The following is a 14,631-nucleotide window of genomic DNA, read 5'->3' as shown; positions in this document are numbered from 1 at the left end:
AAGTTAACCATTACGTAGTGGACCAGGGTTGGACAAAAATACGAAAAATCAGCATTCAAATTACCAACTTGCGTTGAAAGTATTTTAAATTGCATGTGGTTACCAGACATATATATCTAAACTTAAATATCTCGAGCGTGGCCAACTCGTTGATGAAATGTTGCATTGCATGTATGCAATGAAGTTAGAAAGGTGTTATGCATTAGTGAAGTAGAAACTTCTGATCTCAAAGCGAAGAAAATGAACAAAAGACTTGAAAACGGTAGACGAATTTAAAGATTTTAATTTTCTGAAAAAAAAACATCTTGTTTTGTCTTACTTGACATTTGTAATGTGACACTTTCAACCCCCCCCCCCCCCCTCCTCCCCGTGGTTCTAAATATCCGTTTTCATAAGGTGATTTCTTTACTTCTCTCCTTAAGACATCGCTGCAAAATAAAATATGTTTTAGTCAAAATTAATAATAATTACAACTCAAGAACACCAGAAATGCTCTGAAAGCTTAGGTTTCTTAACTACTTTATAGCGCTTTAAGAATTTTATCTCTCATTTTAAAAGATATTTCTTCTAAAAAGTGAACCGTCATAAAGGCTGCAATTAAAAACTTTACTTATACTTATTTAATACTTTTTTAGTGCATTTATTTCTATATGATTTTATCAAAAAGTTTATATTAAACTTAAAAAACAGCTCAATATTTCATGTAAAAAAATTCCGATCAGAAAAAAAAGAAATTATACATTTCAAAGTTTCGTAATTAAAAGTAAGAGGTTTTTTTTTTTGGTTAAAACCATTCTTAAAGGTTTGTATAAGTCATTTTAAAAAATTAACCTCGGACTTTGTTATTTTAAATTCTTTTTTTATTATTTATTTTTATTTTGTTTTATTTTTTTCTTAAAAAGGATATATTTTACCTTTCAGAATCGTCCATCCGACCGTAATCTTCATTGTGGAATGGCTTTGCTAACGCCCTATATTTCGCGCAACGTCCGCATTTAATCAGCTACAGATGTAATTTTGATGTATTTTTGACGGGTGGCCTCTTATCGGCATGACGCAAACAAAAAAGTAAAAATAATATTGGTAATTAACCTTATTATGATGAATAAGTTGATGAATAGTTGATCAAGAACTTGCCCGGAAAAAATACAGCTAAAACATATATACAGTGAGCAAAAATATTAATCATGCACCATAGTAAAAACTTTTTAAAACTGAATTTAAACTAATTTAAGTTAAAATTTATGATTTTTATATTAAATAATTTAAATTTATATATGAATTTATCGAAAAAGGAACTAAAAAATTACAAAATAATAGTATAAGTTGCGAAAAATTACAAAAGAAATAAAAAATCAAAAAACCAAGGCAAAAAAATTAAACATGCATAATATAAAATATTGAATTAAATTAAAAATAAAGAAAATTAACATAAAATTAATAACGCGTGTGTCCACCATTTGATTGAATGACGGCTAAGCAACTTATGCGCATTGAATTTACCAAGTTTCTGGTAATATCTGACCCGATTTCCGACCAAAAACTCGAAATTAAGTTTTTCAGATCGGCTTTCTTCGAAATTCGCCGATCTTTTAATTTTTTCTCGACGTGAGCCCAAAGATGCTCGATTGGGTTTAAGTCTGGTGATTGAGCAACCCATTCGAGCATTTTAAACCCTGAAAATTTTAAATATTCGACGACCTAACGACCCGTATGCTTAGGATCATTGTCGTGTTGAAAGATAAAATTATCTTTCAACCCGACAATTTCTGTAGATGAACTTAAATTATCTTGCAGAATTAATTTATATAAACATTGATCCAATCTCTGATCAATAAACGCCAATTTCCCGACTCCGCTCGCTGCCATACATCCCCAGACCATAATATTACCGCCACCGAGTTTAACTGTGGCATTCAAACACTTTAATTGAAGCTCTTCTCCTGGCTTCTTCCATATCTTTACAGCTCCATCAGAGCCAAATAAATTGAATTTCGACTCGTCAGACAAAATGACTGAGTCCCAGAACTCTTGTGGCTTATCCACGTACTTTTTTGCCCATTCGAGCCGCTTCTTTCTATTGATTGGGGCTATATACGGCTTGTTGCGTGGTGTTCGTCCATGTAAATTCGCTTCATGCAAGCAATTTCTAATTGTTTGCGGTGTGAGAGACAATCCAAAACTCTCCTCCAACTCTTTTGCTGCTGCTGTTGTTGAAGATCTTGGATTAATTTCGAATCTTTTGATCAAAGATCAATCTTGACGCGCCGCAGTCTTTCTTTTGCGTCCTCTTCCAGGTTGATTTTCGAGGTTTCCAACTTTTTAAAACTTTTCCTCGATGGATTGAACGGTTGCAGGCGATATACATAGCGTTTTAGCTATTGATCTTTGGCTTTGGCCATCTTACCATAACGCAATTACTCGTGCACGAAGTCCGATCGAATGAGATGTGTAGCTTCTTTTAGATTTTATATTTTCAATGCTGGTCATTGCTGGAAAGTTTATTAATATAAATATATAGTTTAAATTAATATAAATAAAAAATATAATTAAATATAATAACATTTTTGATACTTACCATTTGAATTTTCTTGTTGCATGATTAATTTTTTTGTCAGGAATTTTCAATAAAGTTAGTTCTTTATTTTTTTAAATATAACAAATTCTAATTTTTTATTTTCAAACATACGATTTTTTATATATTTTTTAAGCGCTATCTTTTGGTGAAATTAGTTTTTCAAAAAAGTTTATACTTTTTGAGAAAAATGCATTTTTGTTAATTTCTATTGGCTGCATGATTAATTTTTTTGCTCACTGTATGGAATGTATAAAATATATTCTATAGTAAGGCAGACCAATAAAGATATATTTGATATAGACTCAATCAAATAAAAAAACAATAATAATATTATTATAATAAATAATTGTAACTATATAATACGTTTAATATAGGTTGTTTGTTGTATCAGGTGTTGTTTGTTGACAAAACTGTAGAATTGTTATTTACTTATATTTTTGTCATTTACATATCACTTTTTATATTTGTAGACATGGCAAAGAGAGTTCATAATATAAACTTTAAGTAAAAATAAATAAAATTAAAATTTAAAAGCTAAATTATATTATTTATATATGTATGTATGTATATATATATATATATATATATATATATATATATATATATATATATATATATATATATATATATATATATATATATATATATATATATATATATGATTTGAATGTTGACATCTTGTATAAGAGTGTATGTTATATTAATAAAAAACATCAAATAATACGAATTCTCTAAATACAAATATTAGTTTATTATGAGAAATTTTCGCTGGATTATGGTTACCAGCATCATCAGCTCGTAAAATTATTTCAAATTACAAAAAACGGTTAAAATTAACTGACGTCAGCAGTTGAATGGCTTCTTTCTTTTTTTTTTTTTTTTTTTTATATCCTTACGTAAAAACGTAAAAAATGGTGTCCATAATTTAGTTTTAACAAATTGCCCATTATCCAGATTAATCCCGCCATTTAGAGGGGAACATTGGTGCCTCTGTATCTCAAGAGCCTCACAGACCTTCCGATCAAATTTTTTTGTCTCTACTTTAAGAGTTTTAGTTCTCTCCCAATTAATTTCTTCTGAACATGATTTATCATGTTTGGCTATTGCAGACTGATGATATTTGCCCTCATTTAAGAATTTTTGATGTTGTTGGGTTCGAGTTCTAACTTGTAATTTCGTTTCGCCAACGTATTTCTTTAAACAGTTACATTCAATTAAGTAAGTTCCTGGTTGGCTATTGCAAGGTAATTTAGATTTGTTTTTACACGTTAGCGGTGATCTTAAATTAGGATTTGTTTTAAAAACTACTCTATATCCAACTTTTTAAAATATTTTTCTTAACTTTGGGGACAGTGATGGTATCCACGGTAATGAAACTGTATGAAGGGTGTCACACTCGGATTGATATTTGTTTTTATTTATAGACCGATTTTTTCTAATTTGGTTTGCAATACTTACCAGTTGACTTTTGTCGTAACCATTTTCGTTGAACATTTGAATTAGAAAATTTATCTCGTTTTGTAAATGTAAATCACTGCATATGGAGTAAGCTCTGTGAACGTAACCTTTAAATATTGCGCCTAAAATTTTGTATATATATATATATATATATATATATATATATATATATATATATATATGTATATATATATATATACATACTTTATACAGTATGTGCCAAAATTGTCACCATGTTTGAACAAAAAAATATTTTATGTTATTTTATAGTAAAATTTGCAAGTGACTTGCAAATAGAATCGTGTAAGTTTAAAGACAAATTTGGAAGTAACAGTCTTGACTGGAGTTGGTTTGCTACCTGAGATTCACCGAGTTCTTTTAAAAACAATCTTCTGCAATGCATCTTCTCTTTATTCCATGTAGGATTTAAATGCATTCAAATTAAAAAAGCATTAACAGCAGATGTCTCGGATGTTGTAAAAGATTACCATAGGCCACCTGAATTATAAAATATATACAAATAGATAATAGATTTCATAAACAATATTTATAATTACCTGCGGGTCATTCTCTTTGTAGAAAAAGTAGAGACCGTTTGGTCAAGAGTATCAACTCCCTTCTTTGTTGAATTATAGTCCAGAATAATCTGTGATTTTTTGTCAGGGCGGTTCGATAACTCTGCATTACGATGATTGCTACTCAGCAGAATGATTGACTTTCCTTTCTTTGGGAGATATGAGACTAAAGTTAATTGTTCTCGGTGACCAAACAATGAACAGTAGACTTCTCGTGTTCGAGCAGGTAAAAATTCTGTAGGAATTTCTTTTTTATTTTTGCGCATCGTTCCAACTTGACTTAATTTTTTCTCCAAAAGTTCTTGTGCAAGTGTTACTGATGTAAAAAAGTTGTCCAATGTAACATTTCTTCCAGATCCTTTTATGACTTCAACTAAATCATGTACGTTGCCCTTGATTTCTTTCTGGGCCATCCCCATGAACACGACCAGTATAAATTTGTGCATTCAAAACATAGCTGGTACTAGAATCACACAATAACCATAATTTTAACAAAAAATCTGCCGGCCATCACTAATTTCCCATAGCTCCTCTGTAGCTTTACTAAAAATAAAAGTCCAAGAAACCCATTTAGTTCATCCTCAGCTATTGGTGTCCACTTTTCTTTAAAAACAACTTCACCTTCTTTGTTTGATTTAGTTAGAACAATCCTGAAGGTCATTTGGGTAAAAATAAGTTGAAAAGCAGCATTTATCGAATCTGTCATACGTAATATGGTGTTAATCCTGGTTTTAATTTCATGACGTTTTGTGGTGGAAATTTTTTAGAACTGTTTAGTCTTTGTTTTTGCCATATTTCATTACTTTTTGGGCACTTATAAACATTTGTTGTATTGCTAACTTCCACTTCAGTTTCAACTATTTCATTAGTTTTACCTGGACTTATCTCCTCAACTCTATCGTTATGTATATTTCCTCTTTCTAATACCTGATTTGCATAACATATTCTCCCTTGACTATTTGTACCATAAATGCTGCTAGTACCTCTAACTCCACCACAAGTTCTACATCTTCTAGCTCCTAATACTGGTGTGACTTATTCTCTACTTTTGAAATTGCAGGATTATCTAGTTGAAAATCAGCATCATCTGATGACTTAGTATATTCTGAGCTGTCTGTTGTAACTTCAACAACTTCTTCCTTTTCATCATCATCAGATGTTAACTCTTCTTCACTTGATGAATCTTTATCAAGCAATGCAAACAATAGTTCCTGAGCCTGTTCAGCAGTGTATCTAATACAAACTCTTTTTTTAGTTTCAGCCATAAGTTCTAATATTTGTTATGAAATCTAAATTTAACTAATTTATCTAAAAATATCAAAGAAAAAGATTGAGTTACAAATAAAAAAATAAAAACAGTTTTTAAAAGCATAAGTTATGAAAAAGAATTAAATTTATAAAAAAAACTATGTTGGGGTCCATATGGACCCCAACATCATTGATGTATATTTTGAAAATAATTAAAAACAGGAAGCAATGTTCAAAAAATATTTTTTTGGTCTGTGTATATCTTCTGATATTTAGCAGATACAAAAAATACTAACTACATAAATATATAATGCAAAAACAAACTACTAGTGGGGTCCGTTTAAACCCCAACATAATAGTAGGGTTAATAATGATTTTTTGAAAAAAATATTTTCTTTTTAAAAAAAATTTCTTTACATTAAAAAATGTTACGAATTGTGGAATCAAATAACAAAGTTTTAAAAAGCAATGCAATAGGAAGAATTCCTCACAAGGTCTTTAATGGTGCTGATATTCCGCATTATACAGGGTGAGGCAAAATTAACTCCCCTATTTGAAAGAGCTGTTGTTTTTTATTTTGATATTAACTGTCATTATATTTGTTTTACAGTTGTAAAGAAGAATAGCACAAAATTTATTATGAATTGATTCAATCCACAACAACGTGCAGAAATCGTGACTATTTTTATTCAAAAAAATAACTCAGTTGTTTTAACTCAACGAGAATATCGAAAAAGAAATCGTAATTAATCAGCACCTGATAAAAAAACAATTCATGCTTTCATAGGTGCCGGCAGGATTTTTCACAAGAGGGGGGGGGGGGGGGCGAAATAAAATTCAACAGTAATATTTCAAAAACTACATAAATGCATCAATTAATCAAGTCATTTTATTAGACCAATGACAACAAAAAATTAAAGAAAATGTAAAAATGAAAACACAATAATTAAATCATTGTTATTCAGTAAATAGAAGTTGTAGTCTGCGTTCACTGCCAAATTTATTTACAATTTGTTCCATAAATTCAGATTTTCTGGAGCGTATTTTTTCACGATGCACGCTCAGCATGCAAAGCCTAGACAAACGCTCATAATGCTAAAAATGCTAAAATTTCCCAATAATGCTAAATTATAACTAATAATGCTAAATTATATAATAATATAATGATTAAAAAACGCAACAATTTAAATGACCAGTAAAAAATAGCTTTTTTCCCGGTTTCAATTTCTACAAATTCCAGCAAAAATAACATTATTTTCAGTAGAAAATAATTAATCTCCGGTAAGTAAATAAACCGCCAGTAATTAATTTTATTTCCAGTAGATAAAGTGTATTAGCCTTGTTTACATTTACAGTTCTGGCTTGGAAAAAGTTGGCGGTTACTGTAATATACTGGAGTACAAATCGAGACTTTAAACTACTACGAATGGCTCAAATACGTATCTGAAGAACGTTAGGACACAAAAATATGAATCCGCGAAAAATACAATTTAATCTACACATCGGTTATAAAGCATTAAATAATTCTTTTTAATCAAAATTAGTATGGACATGACTTAGTCGAAAAAGTACCGATTTTTGACTAATTTTGTGAAATTTACGAAAAACTTCAAGAGATTCGGAAGCAAGAATATACCCAGGCCCCAAAAGAGGGGGAGACAGCCGGTGTAATTTACTAACTTTCTAGTAAGAGTTTAAGAAGCCCATTTAACCATTGACCCAGCAAAAAATTTGGTTACTTTTATAAAGAACAAAACATTGAAAAAAAAAAAAAAATTCTAAATGAATATCCAGAACGAAGAATCAAAGAAAAACTAATGATTGTAATATTTCCATAATGATAGAGTAAATATTTTTGAATCTGTTGATGTCTTTACTCTCCTATAGGAAAATTAAAAAAATAGGACTTTCTGAGAAAATTTTGTTTTCATTATTAAAATGATTATTTAGTTCAGTTATTGGTAAAGATTCATTAATAATTACATATGCTAAAGTTCAAGAAGTAAAAGTTGAAAATAAAATTTGAAAGCATGAAATATGCAATAAGCACTAACAATTTTTTCCAGTAATTTAACATTAGTTCTAGTAAGATAAATTTCATATATATATATATATATATATATATATATATATATATATATATATATATATATATATATATATATATATATATATATATATATATATATATATATAGTATTTAGATAGTTGTAGTCAAGAGTTTTTAAAGAAATATTATAATAATAAAGTAATTTTAAGTGTATTAGTTAAAAATATATTAATATATGAAAAGTTATATTAATTTATTTGAAAAGAGTTAAAAGTTTAAACAAAAAAATTGTCTGTACACTATGTTAATTTTTAAATTAAAACTAGTTAAAATTAAATTAATATCTTGTTGGACCACCATCAGCTTCAATAACTGCTCTACAACGATTTTTCATTGATGAGACGAGTTTAGACGTAATTAATTGATGACCAAACATCTAAAACAAATTCTTTGAGCTCGATTTTATTCTTTGGAGCTCGATCTTTCATTCTTTTTTCCACCACCGGCCATAAATGTTCTATAGGGTTCAAATCGGGCGATTGTGCAACCCAATCCAACACGTTAATGCCATTTGCAGCAAGATATCTGGTTACAGATCCAGCTTTGTGCTTTGGATCGTTGTCATGTTGGAATATAAATTCCGTAATATAAGTCCTAATTTTCCTGCCGAAGCCACCAAATTCCGTTCTAATATGGATCTATATAAGTGTTGATCCATTTTCTCATCAATAAATTCAATTTTGCCAACACCGGACGCACTCATGCAGCCCCAAACCATAACTTTTTCACCACAAAATTTAAATATTGCCTTCAAAGACTTCACATTATATTCTTCTCCGACTCTTCTATAAACTTTTGCACCACCATCACCTCCATATAAATTAAATTTACTCTCGTCTGACCAAATAATCATATTCCAGAATGTATCATCCTTCAGAACATGTTCCTTTGCCCACTGAAACCGTTTTCTCTTGTTCACTATGCTGATGAATGGTTTTCTCCGAGGTGTCCGAGCAAAAACATTGGCTTCATGCAATCAGTTCCTAACTGTTTGTGGCAATAATTTAATATTTAATTCATTTTCCAGCTCTTTTGATACTTCTACGGCATTTTTTCTTCTACTCTGCTCGATTTTCCCAACTATGCACCTGTCAACTCTTGGCGTTGTTGATCTTTTTCTGCCTCGTACACCATTATTTGCCACTGATTTTGTTTTTAAATACATTTCCCATATTGAACAGAGGTTGGTGGTATTTTCAACCTTTTTGCAACTTTTCTAATTGATAATCCATTTTCCCTATCAAAAATTACTCGTTTACGTAAGTCAATACTATATTCTTTTCTTTTTCCTTCCATCAAAGCCACGTAGTTGAGAAAAGGTTTATTTTTGTTTATTATTTAACCTAAAAGTACAAAATATTAATATAAAAATCATTTATAAACAAAATTTTACCTTTTAAATCAAATGTACGGACAATTTTTTGGTTTTAAAATTTTTAAAACTTTTAAATAAGTTAATTATAATTTAAATTGTCGGGAGAAAATTAAAGATGGTGTATCGTTTTTATTTGTTTTCTTGTGTGCTATCTATTGGTTTAATTCATTTTTTTCTATCATTTAAAGTTTTAGAGCTTTTTTCAAAAAACCTTATTTGTCATTAATGTACGAACAATTATTTTGCCCACTATATATATATGTATATATATATATATATATATATATATATATATATATATATATATATATATATATATATATATATATATATATAAATCTAGTAGTAGTAGTAGTAGAAGTAGTAGTAGTAGTAGTAGTAGTAGCAGCAGCAGCAGCAGCAGCAGCAGCAGCAGCAGCAGCAGCAGCAGCAGCAGCAGCAGCAGCAGCAGCAGCAGCAGCAGCAGCAGCAGCAGCAGCAGCAGCAGCAGCAGCAGCAGCAGCAGCAGCAGCAGCAGCAGTGGCAGTAGCAGTAGCAGCAGTAGTAGTAGCAGCTAGGTACATCATTTTACTTTCATGTAAGATTTTTTACAATTATTAGAGCATATATATTTAGATTTCTTTTAATCATGAATTCCATTCTTCAATACTCATTAGAAAGTGAAGCTGATTCACTACCAAAGTTCTCCAAAAAGGAAAAAAAAACCTACAACCAATGGGAACTTGACTGCAAATTAGAAAATTTAAATGAAGTCAAAGAATTTTTGAACAAAGAAAAAAATTGGAGTTTTGATTTTTGAAACAAAACTGAAGAAGATAAAAAAGACTATTACCGATGTAATCTTGTGAAAGTTAAAGGAACTCAATGTGCTGCAAGCATTTATCTTTTGTAAGACAGTTTCTCATCTAATGTATTATTATACAGAACAACTTCACAACACACACATGATTCTATTGAGACTAAAAGAGGAGGTAAACTTTCTAAAAAAATTCAGTTAGAAACCCAAACAAATTCGTGACTATTTGAACAAAAATGACTATTGTGTACCATCTCAAACACAACTGAATAACATCCTTATAAAATTGAGAAAGAAAAAGTTTGGAGTCTCTAACATCAGTCTAGGTGAATTGGAAAAGCGGTTTATTGAAAACTCTTCCGTGCAAAAAGATGAACATACAGCATTTATTGTGTCCTATACAGTGACATATGATGAAGAATTCCTTTTCAGATTATTTGCTTCAACCAAATATTTGCTTAGTCTTGCCAAAGATGCAAAGATCATCCATGCTGATGCTACTTACAAACTCATTTGGCAAGGCTATCCAGTTTTTGTTGTTGGTACATCTGATTCTGACCGCCAATTTCATCATTTTGGCATAGGAGTTTGTATGTCTGAAAAAACTGAAGATTTTACATTTTTATTTGAAGCATTGAGAAAAGGTGTCCAAAATATTTTTGAAGTTGCTATGACTCCAGAGGTTTTGACTTCTGATGCTGCTCAATCCATTCAAAATGCTTTTAAGTTAGTTTTTGGTGAAGAACAAAAAGTTGTGATGTGTTGGGTACACATGTACCGAAATGTAATACAGAAAATTAGATCCATAGTGAAAATAGAGAACAGAACATCAACTTTGAGAGATATTGAAACATTACAAAAGTTATCCAGCCCAGAATCTTTCTTAATTGCCATCAATCTGTTTTTTAAAAAATGGGACCAAGAACATTTGTTTTTACTAAGGGTGGGAGTTAAGGTTAGTTTTAGTCTAACTAAATTTAGTCGACTAACTTTTTAGCGCAACTAAACTTAGTCGACTAATTTTTTAGTCTAACTAACTTTAGTCGACTAAAACAAAGTTTAGTGCTAATATTTTATACCAAAAACATAATTAGTTATTAGAACTTTAATAATAATTTTTAAAAGAAAAACTAAATTGAGAGTTGAACAAGATATATGTTCAATTACACAATATCGAGATAACAAAAAACATTAATTGCCTAACTGTTTCAATCTTATTGTTGTCATTGTAAATATCTGCATTTTTATGAGTACGTTTTTATGAGAACGAAATAAATTAGGTATTATTACTTCAAAAAATCATTGTAGGTATTATATAAAGGAAATCCGAAAATGCTTCTGCACATAACACACCTTTCAAAAACATGATACCATTTTTTTTATATAAATTGATTTCATACTTGTTTTATAATTTGTAACTCACTTAAATTAGAAATTGAAAAACACATATCTGAACCGCTTTTCATTGAAATTTAAAACAAGTACTTAACAATAACGGGGGACTAATAAGATAAGTTTTATTACAAAATTCCAGGTGTATATGTCGCAAACCTTTCTCCACAAACTTGAAAAACTCTGAAAATCGACCTTGAAAAGATACCCTGGAGATGCAAGTTGTAACTTACAGCAATTTGTTATTAAAAAAATGGCGCTCAAACTACTTTACAACTTACACATAACAAGTTTTTAAAAAAACATTTTTTGGGTAAAAGTAACATTTTTTTTTAAACTTAGTCGACTAAATTTAGTTGGACTAAAATGTTAGTCGACTAAATTTAGTTAGACTAAAATGTTAGTCGACTAAAGTTAGTTAGACTAAAAAGTTAGTCGACTAATTTTAGTTACGGTTTTTTTAGTTTGTTTGTTGCAATTTTTAGTTTTGGTCACAACACTAATTTTTACTTTACTTTAAAACAGAATGGGTCAACACTAACTCCAATTGGTATGAGGGCTTTAGACATTTCACCCCAACCACTAACAACTGTCTTGAGTCATGCAATAGAGTAATTAAAGATGAGCACACCTTTCATGAACGATTTCCTATCAGCAAGTTCAAAGTTGCTGCTTTGCAGATGATTGAAAACTGGTCTTTTGGTTACAAAAATAATCTGATATTGTTTTCAAAAACAACAACAATCAGTTTGGCTACCAAGACATCAGCATACCAATGGATAAAATCCAAGAAAGAAATTCTTACAGAAAATAAAGAAGCAGAAAATTTTTATTACATACCAAGTGGGAAGCAAAATGTAATTAAAAAAGAAGACACTTTGATCTACAAAAATCATAATGATGCCACTTTCGATAAATTTGTTAAGAACCAATTTGGAATTTGGGTGGTTCAGATGATAGATGACAATTGGCAAGATGCAAAATGTACTTGTCCTCATTTCTTCAAAAATTACTCCTGTAAGCATTCAGTAGGAATAGCAATACGTTTGAAACTTTACAATCCACCTCCTGAAGCCAAAAATATTCAAATGCACCAAAAAAAGAATACCAGGTCGTCCAAAAAAAGCTCGAAAAGCTTTGCTGATTCAGTGAATAATTCCTGATGGTTATCTGTTACCCTGATTTAAATCTATTGGATAAAGTATAAATTTTATGTTAAGTTTAGCTTAGAAGAAGTTTATGTGTTTATGTAAATTTTAAATATCAATCTTCAAGTTAAATAAAACTAAGTTTAATGTAAACATTCCTTTATTTTAAAATAGTTTATTCTTTCTTTTGGAATTATATTCCAAATTTTATTTGCACTTAAAGTATTTTTCACTTGAAGTATTTTTCAAAAAAATCTTTTTTACTGAAAAACAAAAATTTTCTACATGGAAGTTTGAATACCGGAAAATAACTTTACTGGCAAAAAACTGATTTCTTACCGCAAACATTTTACTGCAAAAATGTTGTTATTCTACCAGAAAAAATATCATTTTTTACTGGAAATAAGTTACTAGAAAAAAAATTAAGTTTACCGGAAAAATGTTAGTTTAATACATAAGACTTTATTTTAAGCCATTAAAAAACAATGATTTATTAAATATAAATTAGACATATTCCAAAAAACAAAATAAAAATTAAAATACAGCAGGTTAATTCAAATTAATCAAATTAAATATATATAATTATAATAATCAACATTTAGCAAGCAAAAAACACAAGGTAAAAATATATTAAAATGAATATAACACAAAAACTTGGAAAAAAATAAATAGAAATTTAATACAAACAAGAAACATTTTGCCAACAAACAAAAAAACAACAGCGTAATTTGAAATTTTCAATAATTTAAAAAATTTAATCACAGTATCCAATTCTTTCTTCGTTAGTTCGAAGTTTATTTGTTTGCGTAAGAATTTTGTAATTGTAATTCGATTTCTTTTTAGTTTATTATTATTATTTCCTTTATTTTCTTTTTTTTTCTTCCTCTCTTCTTTTTGTTTTCTATACTTCTCCTTTATCTATTGTTTTTTTCTATTTATTCCTTTTTTTATTTTTCTATGATCTATTTCTATCTTTTTTTTTTTAAAAAACTTTCATTCAAACATCTTTTTTTTTTAAATATAAAATATGCCTTTATAAAAAAGCTTCCGCCATTTCGGAAGTCATTGCATTTGATAGTAATATTTCATTTAAGCTGTAGTCATTTACATTACGGTGAGTAAACTATAAATGAGTTAAATTTATAAGATATTGAGATAAAATCTTTTAACAGTTAAAAGAAATTTTGTGAATATTAAAATTTGTTATTTTGGTTTTCCAGGGGAGGGCAACTGCCCCCCTTTGCCCTTGCCTGCCGGCGCCCATGCATGCTTTATCAAATCGATTTGAACAGTATGGAACAACTTAAGACTCTCACCAATGAGGCAGACCAAGAACCGCCCGCTCTGAAAAAAATATCGCTCGTGTTCGTGAAAGTGTTGCAGAGTCACCAAAAAAATCAACAAGAAGACGTGCTCAACAATTAAACATTTTTCAGCGCTCTCTTCGACGAATTTTGAAAAAAGATTTACACCTTTTCCCTTACAAAATCCAGTTCGTGCAAAAGCTATTGCCCAGAGACCATAATCAGCGTTTGAAGTACAGCAATGTCATTTTGAATTTTGCGAGAGAAATTGATAATTTTAGTGAAAAAATGATAATGAGTGACGAAGCACATTTTCATCTCAGTGGCCATGTCAATAAACAAAATTCTCGATTCTGGGGAAGTAAAAGCCACAAAAAATAACAGTTTGGTGCGCTATTCATGCCAAAAATGTCATTAGATCTTATTTTTTTGAAGACGAAAATGGACAAACAACAACTGTTACTAGTGATAATGTCGACAAATGATCCGAGACTTTTTAATGCCACAAATGGAAGAACAAAATCTGGACAATATGTGGTTGCAACAGGACGGTGCCACACCACATACAGCCAAAGAAACAACACGAATTTTGAAAAACCTTTTTCCAGGTCGATTAATTTCTCGTTTTGGTGATTTGTATCGGCCTG

General features: G+C 29.6%; 1 long non-coding RNA gene and 1 pseudogene across 1 annotated transcript; one reads left to right on the top strand and one right to left on the bottom strand.

The window, feature by feature from the left end:
* Nucleotides 1-14,631, bottom strand: part of LOC149885439 (uncharacterized) — a 175,183-nt pseudogene that overhangs the window by 139,306 nt on the left and 21,246 nt on the right.
* On the top strand, nt 140-1,075 carry LOC149885442 (uncharacterized). The gene is made up of 2 exons (XR_016454904.1): nt 140-262; nt 922-1,075. It is a non-coding gene; the product is annotated as an uncharacterized LOC149885442 (long non-coding RNA).

The sequence above is a fragment of the Hydra viridissima genome, unplaced genomic scaffold (genome assembly GCF_058129835.1).
Source record: "Hydra viridissima isolate aposymbiotic clone 2 unplaced genomic scaffold, HvirCarnegie_v1 scaffold_8, whole genome shotgun sequence".
Classification (NCBI taxonomy): domain Eukaryota; kingdom Metazoa; phylum Cnidaria; class Hydrozoa; order Anthoathecata; family Hydridae; genus Hydra; species Hydra viridissima.
This window is presented reverse-complemented; position numbering and strand designations above follow the sequence as displayed.